At 37.3% G+C, this 11,525-nt stretch overlaps 1 long non-coding RNA gene across 1 annotated transcript; it reads right to left on the bottom strand.

The window, feature by feature from the left end:
* Nucleotides 1-791: 791 nt before the first annotated feature.
* Nucleotides 792-1,906, bottom strand: LOC134220739 (uncharacterized). The gene is made up of 3 exons (XR_009982035.1): nt 1,742-1,906; nt 1,517-1,675; nt 792-1,103 (listed from the first exon to the last, which is right to left on the bottom strand). It is a non-coding gene; the product is annotated as an uncharacterized LOC134220739 (long non-coding RNA).
* Nucleotides 1,907-11,525: the final 9,619 nt, after the last annotated feature.

The following is an 11,525-nucleotide window of genomic DNA, read 5'->3' as shown; positions in this document are numbered from 1 at the left end:
TTCTTTCGGAAATTCCTTCAAGTTTTCTTCCACGGAAAAAGGGGAAGAAGAGTCCCCCTCGATTTTTTTTGAGCTTTCCTTCCGGAGTTCCTCCTAGAATTCCTACGAGAATTCCTCGGAGATCTTTTTGCGAATACTTCCGGGGTTTTCTGAAGATTTTTTTTTTCGAAAAAAAAATTTCTTCTAAAAATGTTGTCTCTGGGGGGGGGTTTATGCCCAAAACCACCCCCCTGGCTACGCCACTGGTTGGATGTAAACACGGTGACCCCTTCTTCGAGAAACTCCCGGTGTATCTCTTCGCTCTCCATAAATTACATTGGCACTTCATCTTGGAATTCCTGACTTAAGAGAGAGAAATTCACGAAGGAAATCTGTTGATATTGGCTGTTTAGTCAAATAAGTAAATTTGGTAAAAATCAATCGTATGTCGAATATCGAATATATATATGCTTAATTGCAGAATGGATTTAAAATTAGACTCAACATAAGTTTAAATAAATAACTAATCTATATACATAAAAATGAATTTCTGTCTGTCTGAACCTTATAGACTCCGAAACTATTGAACCGATCGGCTTGAAAATTTGTATGCAGAGGTTTTTGGGTCCGGGGAAGGTTCCTGACCCGAGACCCCTCGGTTCGAGACCCCTCGCCTTTTTTGAAAGGGGGGCTCCCATACAAATAAAACAGAAATTTCTGCATAATGTGGGAACTAATCAGAGAATAAATCAATTTTGGGCGAAACAAAGTTCGTCAGGTCTGCTAGTTGTTAATAAATAAATTGATAAAATTAAAACTAAAGCTAAATAAAAAGCATTTAAAATGGAATAAAAAAATAAAAATCAAATGAAAATTAACTTGCCCGGTATATACCAGCTGTTCCAGCAATGTCCTTGCGGTCAGAATTTTCTTAGAGCGTAACATCAGTGTGGCCTATGTATCAGTTGGAAATAGGCATAGTACCTACATCACTTTTCTCTTTGAAGCATCTTTTTTGCTGGTGGAAAACATGCATTCTGCGGACTGCCTCTGCACCGTCACATCGTCCAATTTGAACTTTCATTTCCTTGAACCAGCCAGCAATCAGCTTTGCGAAGAATCAGCTGTAAGATAAAGAGTGTTCTTTAAATTTGTAGAAATTCATGTAAACCAACCAATTTTCTAACTAATTTTCTTTTCTAAGCACCGTCCATCATTATACTCAATCAAGTTGAAAACCGGAATGGGGACTAGTGATGTTGAATTTCCCGGAATCCGTTCGTTAAATCTTACTTCCCTAGCCTTGTGCTAATATAATTAGTCTGGCGCACTTAGCGAAGTTATGTCGGTTTAATGTACGGATTTCGAGAATAATCCAAGTCTGACAAGTCTGCTTGTTCCCGATAGCCAACACTATTCAACTGCCGATAAATGCATAATTGTCCTATATTTGCTTGCTACGACATAATGGATTTTTAGGCAGTTAATTTTACAATGAAAATTCATTCATTCGGGACACTATTGATTTTGTACTTACAATGATTTAAATAGGCGGTCCAACATTCATCAGCAGCATTATTTACACAAAGTTTCAACTTTAGATGTAAAACTGAATGATGTCCGGACACCATAGCCGCAGCCAAAGTATGAGGTTCAATATGGGTGTGTTGATTTTTTCGACGGGTCGTTGTTTCTCCTGTTTGAAGGTTTGAAGGCAATATTGTTATAAAACGAACCGTTGGAAACTTAGTACAATACATACTTAACCACTCGCTTAACCAATTGTTTCAATACCGGTTCCAACGATGCCACGTAGTTTTACCGGAATATTTGTCATTTCGCTTCCGCTCGCACTCCGTTGTTAAATATCTTTGTCCGGGCCGGTTTTATGAGGGTTAGCCTTTCCGCCCGCGAAGGTGTAGTTTTCCGTCGTTGTTTTTTTAATTTAAATCATATTAGGCAGATCCAGTGCGATAATAATGTTGGGATGATTCCGAAGAGTTGAAAGGAGAAGTGGGGGGGCACTACAGTGGTAGCGCTCTCTGCCCGACGATGAAGAGGCAGATGCTGTCGATGTTGTTCACGGTGCATGCTGCAGAATGGTACAAATAATATTATGGTCTTTTCTCCAGATATTACAATGAATCGTTTGAACTTACCTTCAGTAGGAGTAAATAAATTAATAACGCCAAAAATTGTAACGAATAAAGGCAGGTAAATACTATTACAACTAACCGAAATAGAAATGAGAAATTATTCCAACACGCAAGCAACAACAGTTTTCAACAAAAGTTTGTCGAAGTTGCAGTGTCAAGAGCCAGAGCGAGAAGTAAAACTTCGAAATCGCGCATTTTCAAAACTCTTGTTTTGTTTCTTTTACTCTTGTAGCATAATACAAACGTCAAAACACGGCGACCTGATTTTCGATAAAGAAAAAGAAGTTTCCTTTCGCCCAGGCTTGACTCATCGAGGGCGACGCTGAGAGGGTAGTTTTCTATTCGCCTTATAATCATCATATACTGTATGATACATGTACATTTATAAGATTAATAAAAATAACGACCCAATCATTAAAAATGTTTAACGTATCATACATGCTGTAGTAAGGATTACCTGCTATGATTTTATTGTAAACATATCTTATCGTAAATGATTTCGATAGCTATTTCCCAACACAAAAATTAAGTGTTTTCTTTTTCAGTGTATTAGTGACAATGCTTTCGACAATAGTGTTTGGGCCAACCGCCATTTAAACTTTTCTCTAAAAGTCGGCAGCGATGTTAATTGAAAGAGTTTGTTTATTTGCCAAAAAGGATGAAAATGCATGTAAGTGGAAACCACAGACAAACAGACATAACACTCGTCAAATGTCCATCATTCACTGATTTACTGGTCAATTCAAATAATCATTAGTTGGCCAATCGAACACTCGTGGCGCGCGCATCGTTTTTGCTCGAGTTTGACGTTTGCTCACTACCGCCATCTGGTTTGTGATTTGCCCAACTAACTGAAATCAACAGATGTCGTTAGTGTTTCAACGACGATGAATTTGATGAGTAAATGTTCAATGTGTTATGTCTGTTTGTCTGTGTGGAAACTTAATTATAGGAAATAAAAAACTGATTATATTAATGGTTTATTTTCTAGAAGGAGCACGATATACACCTCAAATTGGGAGATTCAACTGCGAACCACAGAAATGCTTCAAAAGGTGAGAATAATCTATGATGTGCTTTCTTTAATGTATGTAAATGACCTACAATCCATCCAATAATTGAACAATGTTGCAACTGGCCATACCATTATGGATACATTAATCCCCTCAGCACAAACTATCAAGTTTTTCCGTATGGCGTCAGAACCTACCGCAATGCCCTTTCAATCGACCTTTCTCGTCAAAAACTTTTATTGCGTAATCGAGTAATTTATTCATTTAATGCAAGTTTAAAAAAACATCTTTTAGTGCCTCAAACTATTATTAAAGTTAAAAGCAAAAACCCAGATTATTCCCAATTTAAATAAAGAGCAAAATCTCAGATAATTATTGAGAAAAACATTTTAGCGAGTTCAAAATACCATTTTAGGGGGATAGATTCCATTTTTTCCATCAATTTACATTTATTTGCACTCATTTTATTGCATTAATTGATTTAATGCAGCAAATTGTTTCAAATTTTTGTACACACACACGTACATACACACAAAAATTATCTCAATTCGTCGATCTTTCTAGAAAAGGTACGATTTTGATGTAATTCTCTTGAAAATATAGGTGAGGTAGTGATTTAGGGCATAAAAGTATCATCGTGTTAGCCTCATGATATACGAATGCAAAAATGGTAACTTGGCTTAGAAACCTCGCAGTTAATAACTGTGGAAGTGCTTAATGAACACTAAGCTGCGAGGCGGCTCTGTCCCAGTGTGGGGATGTAATGCCAATATGAAGAAGAAGAAGAAGTGATTTAGATAATAATTTTTTTGTTGGGATAGGTCAATCAATATAGGTACTTATTGATATGGGTCGCCATTCACCCAATATTAGAGTTGAATTAGTATAGTGATTCAAATTGTTTGAGGCCACGCGTTTTGAAGATGAATCACGAGATTCAAATGTTTTGCAATTGTTTTAGTTCAGGTGATAATCATATTGTTTGTTGTTATCAAGAAGTCAGGGCATAGCTGTCCAGGACAACAAATTAATATTGCAGTCATTCATTGTTTTATTTGACTTATTTTCTAGGAACGTGCAGCCCCTTCGAAACATGCCAAAAATAACTGATGAGAGAGCAGCATATCAAAAATCGTTTGAAAGCTTTTTTAAATTTTACCTACCAAATACTTGTGGAGAAAATGAAAAAAAAACATTGAAATTGAGACATTACCCATAGTGATATTCATGATAACAGAGTTTCAAAGAAAATTCGTTGTTCTTTTTGAATAGATTAGAAAAACTATTTACTATAAAAGATGTTGAATAAAATATGTTTAAAACTTGTTTTGTGCTCATTTATTGTACCATGAACTGAGAATAAATGCTATATCAATCGTAGCAGGAATCATAGTGTCCTTGAACTATCATATCATGTATCGTAGTTTGTAAAATAGAATTATACATATTGTGATACTGCTATCGTACAATTAAATGTTTATTGAACACCTTTCAATTTGGATTAATCATGGAATCTTTATTTGTATTAACAAAAATCATTCTATTGATCTTTGTTGTTGAATACAATTATAATCCGTATCATCTCATGATGAAAAATTGATGATAAACTAATGATTTCTGGTAAAATTGCTTGTCGAAAATATATGGAAAAATTCACCTTTTTGAATGGTAACGATACTTAACGACCCATTCAGTGTATCGTCCAAAATGGATTTATTATAAATGCAATCATAAAAATTGTTCATGGTATAATTATCGTAAAATATTTTTTATGATTCCGTTAAAAATTAAATTACAATTCTCTATGATTAAAAAACGATAACTAGAAAAATAGTTGAATAATATAATTCTATTCGGGTGATCCCATATCAAAAAGCTAATAACATTCATAAGTTAATGAAAAGTATAAGTTTCCAAATGTATGTGACTAATGCGATGTATAAGTTTTTTCTTATACATGTCATTAAGCGCCTGCTTTGGCAAAAAAGTATTAGAATTATTAATAATAAACAACATTAAATTTTTTTACGTGTAGTAGAAAATCGAAAATTTGTTTTCAATAAAATGAAATATCTGCAGTTATCAGACGTCGCAACTCATTTCTGATTAGTGCGCATGATAGTACATCCATGCGTGCATGATGCGCACTACTAATGAAATATTTCAAATTGTCGCGACTCGCCGCGCAGCGCGAGTGCTCAATCGCGCGGTACGGTTTGGTGGCGGCCCGACAATAGATGAGCGAAGATAAATCCTCTGTCTCCAAACGAACTGTCAAACGTGTCTCCAAACGAGCATGACGTCATTATTACAATGGAAACGTTAAGGGCTGTGACGTCATATGCGCGTGTGCACGGGCAAAAAAATCGACTCAGCCATGCTTTCGCTCATCTATAGATTCTACTATCTATAATCAGCAGTATTCAAATTATAGATAGTGGAATATATAGATGAGCGAAGATAAATCCTCTGTCTCCAAACGAACTGTCAAACGTGTCTCCAAACGAGCATGACGTCATTATTACAATGGAAACGTTAATGGCTGTGACGTTATATGCGCGTGTGCACCGGCAAAAAAATCGACTCAGCCATGCTTTCGCTCATCTATAGATTCTACTATCTATAATTCAAATCGTTCGGGGCTGTCCGTTTGAATATGAATCTGGAACATTGAATTTCCCAGCAGCTGTTCTAGATTCAGTTTTTATACCAGTCAACTGTCAAAAAAATAAAACTGGTATAACGCTCCGTTCTATTTTCTGCAGATTTCAACCACGATTGAATCACGAGATTCAAATATTTTTCAATTGTTTTGGTGTATGGATGCGTCATTTTATCTACGGATCAATCCACTTTGCAATTCCGGCGCCTTTCTTGGCAGTAACATAATGATTTCAATTAATTGAAAATTTGAAAAACATGAATAGAACACTGCTGGGGAAACCAGCGAGTTTGTTCTATTTTGCTCCAGATGCAAACTAGAATAGTGGTCGAAAATTTAGAATCAAACTGAATCACTCCTGATTTCACCCTAACACGGTTAAATATCTATGGATTTTTCCCTGTCATAAGACGAGTTTAAACAATCCCATTGAATTCCACCACTTAATTGTATCCTGACAGATACGTATTTCGACCTCAACAGTAAGGCCGTCTTCAGTGTCTTGTACTTGACTCGACTTAAGTCGAGGGAATATTCAATAAACTATACCACCAGATCAGCGCCCATTCTAAAGTAAACAATCTTGAAGTGGATTCCTTGGTGTTGGACTACGCATTCATTATTCTACAGTTGCCTAGTCGAGTATGAGGAAACGACCTACGAAATCCTCGAACTTGATAATGGAGAAGTAACCGAGGTGGTTGACGTCGAACCTTCGGTCCCCGATCAGGTGGACGAACCTTTTGTCCCCTTTCAGGTTGAGGACGATAGACATGATGCTGATCCGCAGACGAAAATTGTTGCCCAAGATAAATGTTACTTTAAAAAATGGTTTATATAACCTAAAGATAAAAATAAAATCTTTTCTTACACATTTATTTGTGGTTTTTTTGTATTAATTTCTTTTTTGTACTAGGACAACATATATCAAAATCGTGCTGAAAATATTATGACCCTCATATACAACGATCCATGATGTTCATAAGATTCTCTCATGATTTTTGTTTCAAGTTCCGAAAAAACTTAATATTTTCATAAGACAATCTTATGAAAATCATTCTTGATCGTATAACACACAGTTTATAAGAAAATCGTATAAAGCTTATAACAAATTCTTATAGCAAAAAAACATAAGATATTCGTATGATTATCACTAGTTTTCTTGGCTGAGTGTAGTACACTCAGATACACCGATACACCGCAATAATGCTATTCACCCATAAGAATCAAGTAAACGGGGTGCAGAAAGCGCGGCGGTACCTTTCATGAAGGGTTCGCCGCGATGCAATTTTGAGAAAATCAGGCAATACTATACACTGACAAAAATCCAATCATATCCATTATGTGTGGCACACATAAATTTTGACTATAGCATTTCCCACATAATGGCTTGGTGAATTCGCATAGCATATATGTGGAAACACACATAACCGTTATTAACTAATAACCTTTATGTGGATTCTCCTATAGCGGGTGGTTATTACCGCACACATACAATTTGTTTGTAAATTTCTTTAGATTTTTGCCAATAAAAATGTGTGAATTTTTATTAGATTATCTATAGATAAAGATTGTCGCTGTCGTCGGTGTCCGGAACATCTTTTGCTGGCGAGGATAGGGGAGCTAAATGTCAAAGAAGGAAAATCCATACGATTTGACAGTTTGGTACCCAACATGTTCCGGACAGCAGAACAAAGGGAACCGATGCGACAATCTTTATCTAGTAACTAAAATATCTTTTGTTTAAGCCGTTTGGCAGCGCAGTATCATTACTTGACACTTTACCGGTCGCTACTAAACGCGCTGCTATAACAGTAGCGCAACTGACAGGTGACCAAATTTGGTAGCGCGATGAGAGCGCTGCTATTTGATGAACTGTCAACTGTCAAACGTTAACGCGGGTGATTAAAATGCTCGTGACCGATAATGATGCTCGATGCACACGAGCCTCAAAATGTAGATGCATCGAACACATCAGTCTCCAAGGATTTCCTGTATCCGCTTCCGCTGAGGAGAAGCGTGAGCACAAACGTGATGCGCCTGGATCCTCATCCGAACTTACATGGACGACAAGTGCCCCGAATGAAAATCACGGCCATTTTCAGCCATGCCCAGAGCGTTATAATTTGCACGGGCCAAGAGAGAAAGTCGTGACTCACGGCGAGATGCTCTAACTGCAAGGAGCTGCACTAAAAAGAAAAGGTGCCAGACTAAAAATTATTAAAACTATTCGACTGCATAAACTTAATAAATAAAACATTTTGTTTTCATTATTATTTAAGCAAAACAAGTGGCAAATAATCGATGTGTATTTGAACCATACCATCAACTGTTTCACGTAATGGTGTAACTATAGCCCAACCATAATTTGAATTCCCTGCAGGTAAATTATTCAACCTCACAAGGAACTGTTGTATTACTGTTCGAGTGCGGAATTTGTTCGTGAAAAAATGGATTTTGATACGGTTAACATTCTTAACAACCCATAATTCGTATGGTCGAGTTTCAAAAAACGGTTATTAATATGGTAAAAACTTTTTTTTTGTTTGTGTTGTCAAATTGACGGCTGGGACCAATGTGATCCATCTCGCCTGGTCAAAACTTTATCCAGCTATAGTTGACTTAAGGTCCTGGTCACCATTCTGATTATGGTTTTGAAAGGAAGATATACCGTAGTCTATGATGTTCTGCTATCCAGTTTTCCGCGAGCGGTAATGGCCGCCAGCTTGCCTGCGGCTTAGTCTCTGATTTGACATTTCTGGAGGTCAACTGCACCCACCGCTCCAAGCATTCTGACCAATGTGGCATATAAGAAGGTGCTGATCAAGTGAATTCAAACCTTCTTATATACCACATTGATCAAAATGCTCGAACTGTGCACCCAAAAAAATCTGCACGTTCTTTCCACCTGAAAAAATACGTAGATTTTTTCCACCTGAAATTCACGTAACTTTTACCTGATTTTCCGATAGAAATTTCATTCTACGTGAAAATCAGGTAAGTTCTACCTGAGTTTTGGATAGAATTCAACGGACACGTAAGTTTCACCTGAATTTTCTGAAGCATTTGCAGCTACGTGTGCACGTAAAATGTACCTGAAAATTCAGGTGGAAATAACGTTTAGATTATTTGGAGTGTGGGTGCAGTTGACCTCCACACACGTCAAATCAGAGACTAAGCCGCAGGCAAGCTGGCGGCCATCACCGCTCGCGGAAAACTGGATATATCAAGACAAAATTTTCAAAACGACTTATCTGCTTTTGTAAACAAAACTACCAACGACGATTTGACGAATCTGATAGCTCTCCCACGCAAACCAACACCATCAATAGGTAGCAAAATCCTTCAAAATCCTACATCCGCACATGTAAGAAAACATTTTATTTTTATCTTTAGGTTATATAAACCATTTTTTAAAGTAACATTTATCTTAGGCAACAATTTTCGTCTGCGGATCAGCATCATGTCTATCGTCCTCAACCTGAAAGGGGACAAAAGGTTCGTCCACCTGATCGGGGACCGAAGGTTCGACGTCAACCACCTCGGTTACTTCTCCATTATCAAGTTCGAGGATTTCGTAGGTCGTTTCCTCATACTCGACTAGGCAACTGTAGAATAATGAATGCGTAGTCCAACACCAAGGAATCCACTTCAAGATTGTTTACTTTAGAATGGGCGCTGATCTGGTGGTATAGTTTATTGAATATTCCCGGAAGGTTTTGTACTTGCCATCGTTTGCTTCCAACGGGAACTCGAAGTTTGAACAGGCGTTTCGTAGGACATGAATCCTGCAGAAGGTAATAATAAGCTCGGAATCGAATCTGTTGTCTTTGCTAAAAAAGTTCGCATCCTTGATTGATACAAATAACCGGTTGGACTGGACGGAATTTTTCGTGAACGCTGCTGAGGGTGACAGACGTGGATTCGATCGAGCCCGGACTGCACGAGAGGCTTTGTTTGAGCATGACGACAGAGAGCGCTTACGCTTGCTGCTGTGCATTAATCAGATGAATTGATCTCGAACGACTACGGTGCTCGCCGGAGACATCGACTTGTTGATATTTGTTGCTTGTAGCAGCTCATGAATCAGCAATGGCTGTGATAGTACTTGGATGGCGAAAGCTTTTGCGGGGTCCGGAGTTTTCGCGTCGACAATAAGGTTCTGTAGAATATAAATTTTGATTTTAGAAGTAAGCAAGAGGATAGGAAACCTTAGGAAAAGTAAATATTTACTTACATTTTTTATCCTCCAATTAACAAACGATTCCTTTAGATGGTATTAAACGACGATATTTGAAATTTTTCCGATTGACTAAGAAAGATTGTGATAATAACAATGTCAACATATTTCGCCCTCGATTCCGCCATGATGACTCACCATTTCATAAGACTTGTCTTATGAGTTTTTCATATCGAATGTTGTGATGAAAATCATAAGACAATTCTTATGTTCTATTTTTACTATGAATAACCTGCATGAACTTCATAAGATAACAAAACGAATTTCATAACAGTGCAATAATTATCATAAGAGGCTCAATGAAAATGAAATTCGATTATTTTTTCACGCTTCATAAGATGGAGCTTATGATATTCCTAAGATAGTTTAGTTGAGTGTATATTGTCGGCGTAGCACCAACAAGAATTCGGAAGTCCGGACTTCCGAACCGAACTTTCTTCCGAAGTTTTATCTGTCAAACTAATGGATGCGTTGTTTAGCGCATCTTTAGGGGAATCCAGCGCACTACTTCCGAAGTTGGGAAAGTTGCATGTAGGGGAACGGTTCGCCACTTAATCTCATAGCTCCTATTTCCATCCCATCAAAAACAAAGCAATGCAAAGGAATTTGGTTTGTTTATTATTTTTGTGATTTTTTTCAGCAGTGAGCACGCATGTTGACAGAAAAAAGCGACGAATTTGGTGCCGTATTTCTTTGTTTAACGATGAGATGGATATATGTACAGTGAGATGGAGATGGGAACAGTTCCCCTATCTGGAGAAAAATCCAACTTCGGTATAAAAAGCGGTATAAATTTATTCCGGATACACAATAGGTATATACTATAGTTAAGAATTATGCGGGATGCTCGCTACCGATAATGATGCTCTTATCGTTTTTTCGGCAACACAGTCTGTTCAAATTAAAAATCTACCACGTGGGAAGCAGTCGTTTGTTTACATCACGGATGCAATAGGTCATTGCGCGCGGCAAACCTAACCTCACTATTTTGACAGGTACTGGTCCTGTTGTTTACGTTTCGGACTTGAAATTTTTTTTATCCAAATTAAATCTGCATATTTCACTATGTTGAAGACATTCTGTACATTCCGCATTCAAATATTGGTAATTATCGATAAGTTTAGGTAATTATCGATCAGAAAATCCAAAGAATGATAGAAGTATCTCAAAATTAAAATAAAGTCGTCTGTAAACAACAGGACCAGTACCTGTCAAAAGTCGTGCGTGACGTCACTGTGCAATGGAGTATTCAAGACAAAATTTTCAAAACGACTTTCTGCTTTTGTAAACAAAGATTCAAACGACGATTTGACGAATCTGATAGCTCTCCCACGCAAACCAACACCATCAACAGGTAGCGGAAATCTTCACCTACCTATTGGTAGTGTTGGTTTGCGTAGGAGAGCTATCAGATTCGTCAAATCGTCGTTTGAATCTTTGTTTACAAAAGCAGATAAGTCGTTTTGAAAATTTTG

This window comes from Armigeres subalbatus, chromosome 3 (genome assembly GCF_024139115.2).
Source record: "Armigeres subalbatus isolate Guangzhou_Male chromosome 3, GZ_Asu_2, whole genome shotgun sequence".
NCBI classification, from domain to species: Eukaryota; Metazoa; Arthropoda; class Insecta; order Diptera; family Culicidae; genus Armigeres; species Armigeres subalbatus.
The sequence above is the reverse complement of the archived record's forward strand: the minus strand, read 5'-3'. Positions and strand labels throughout refer to the sequence as shown.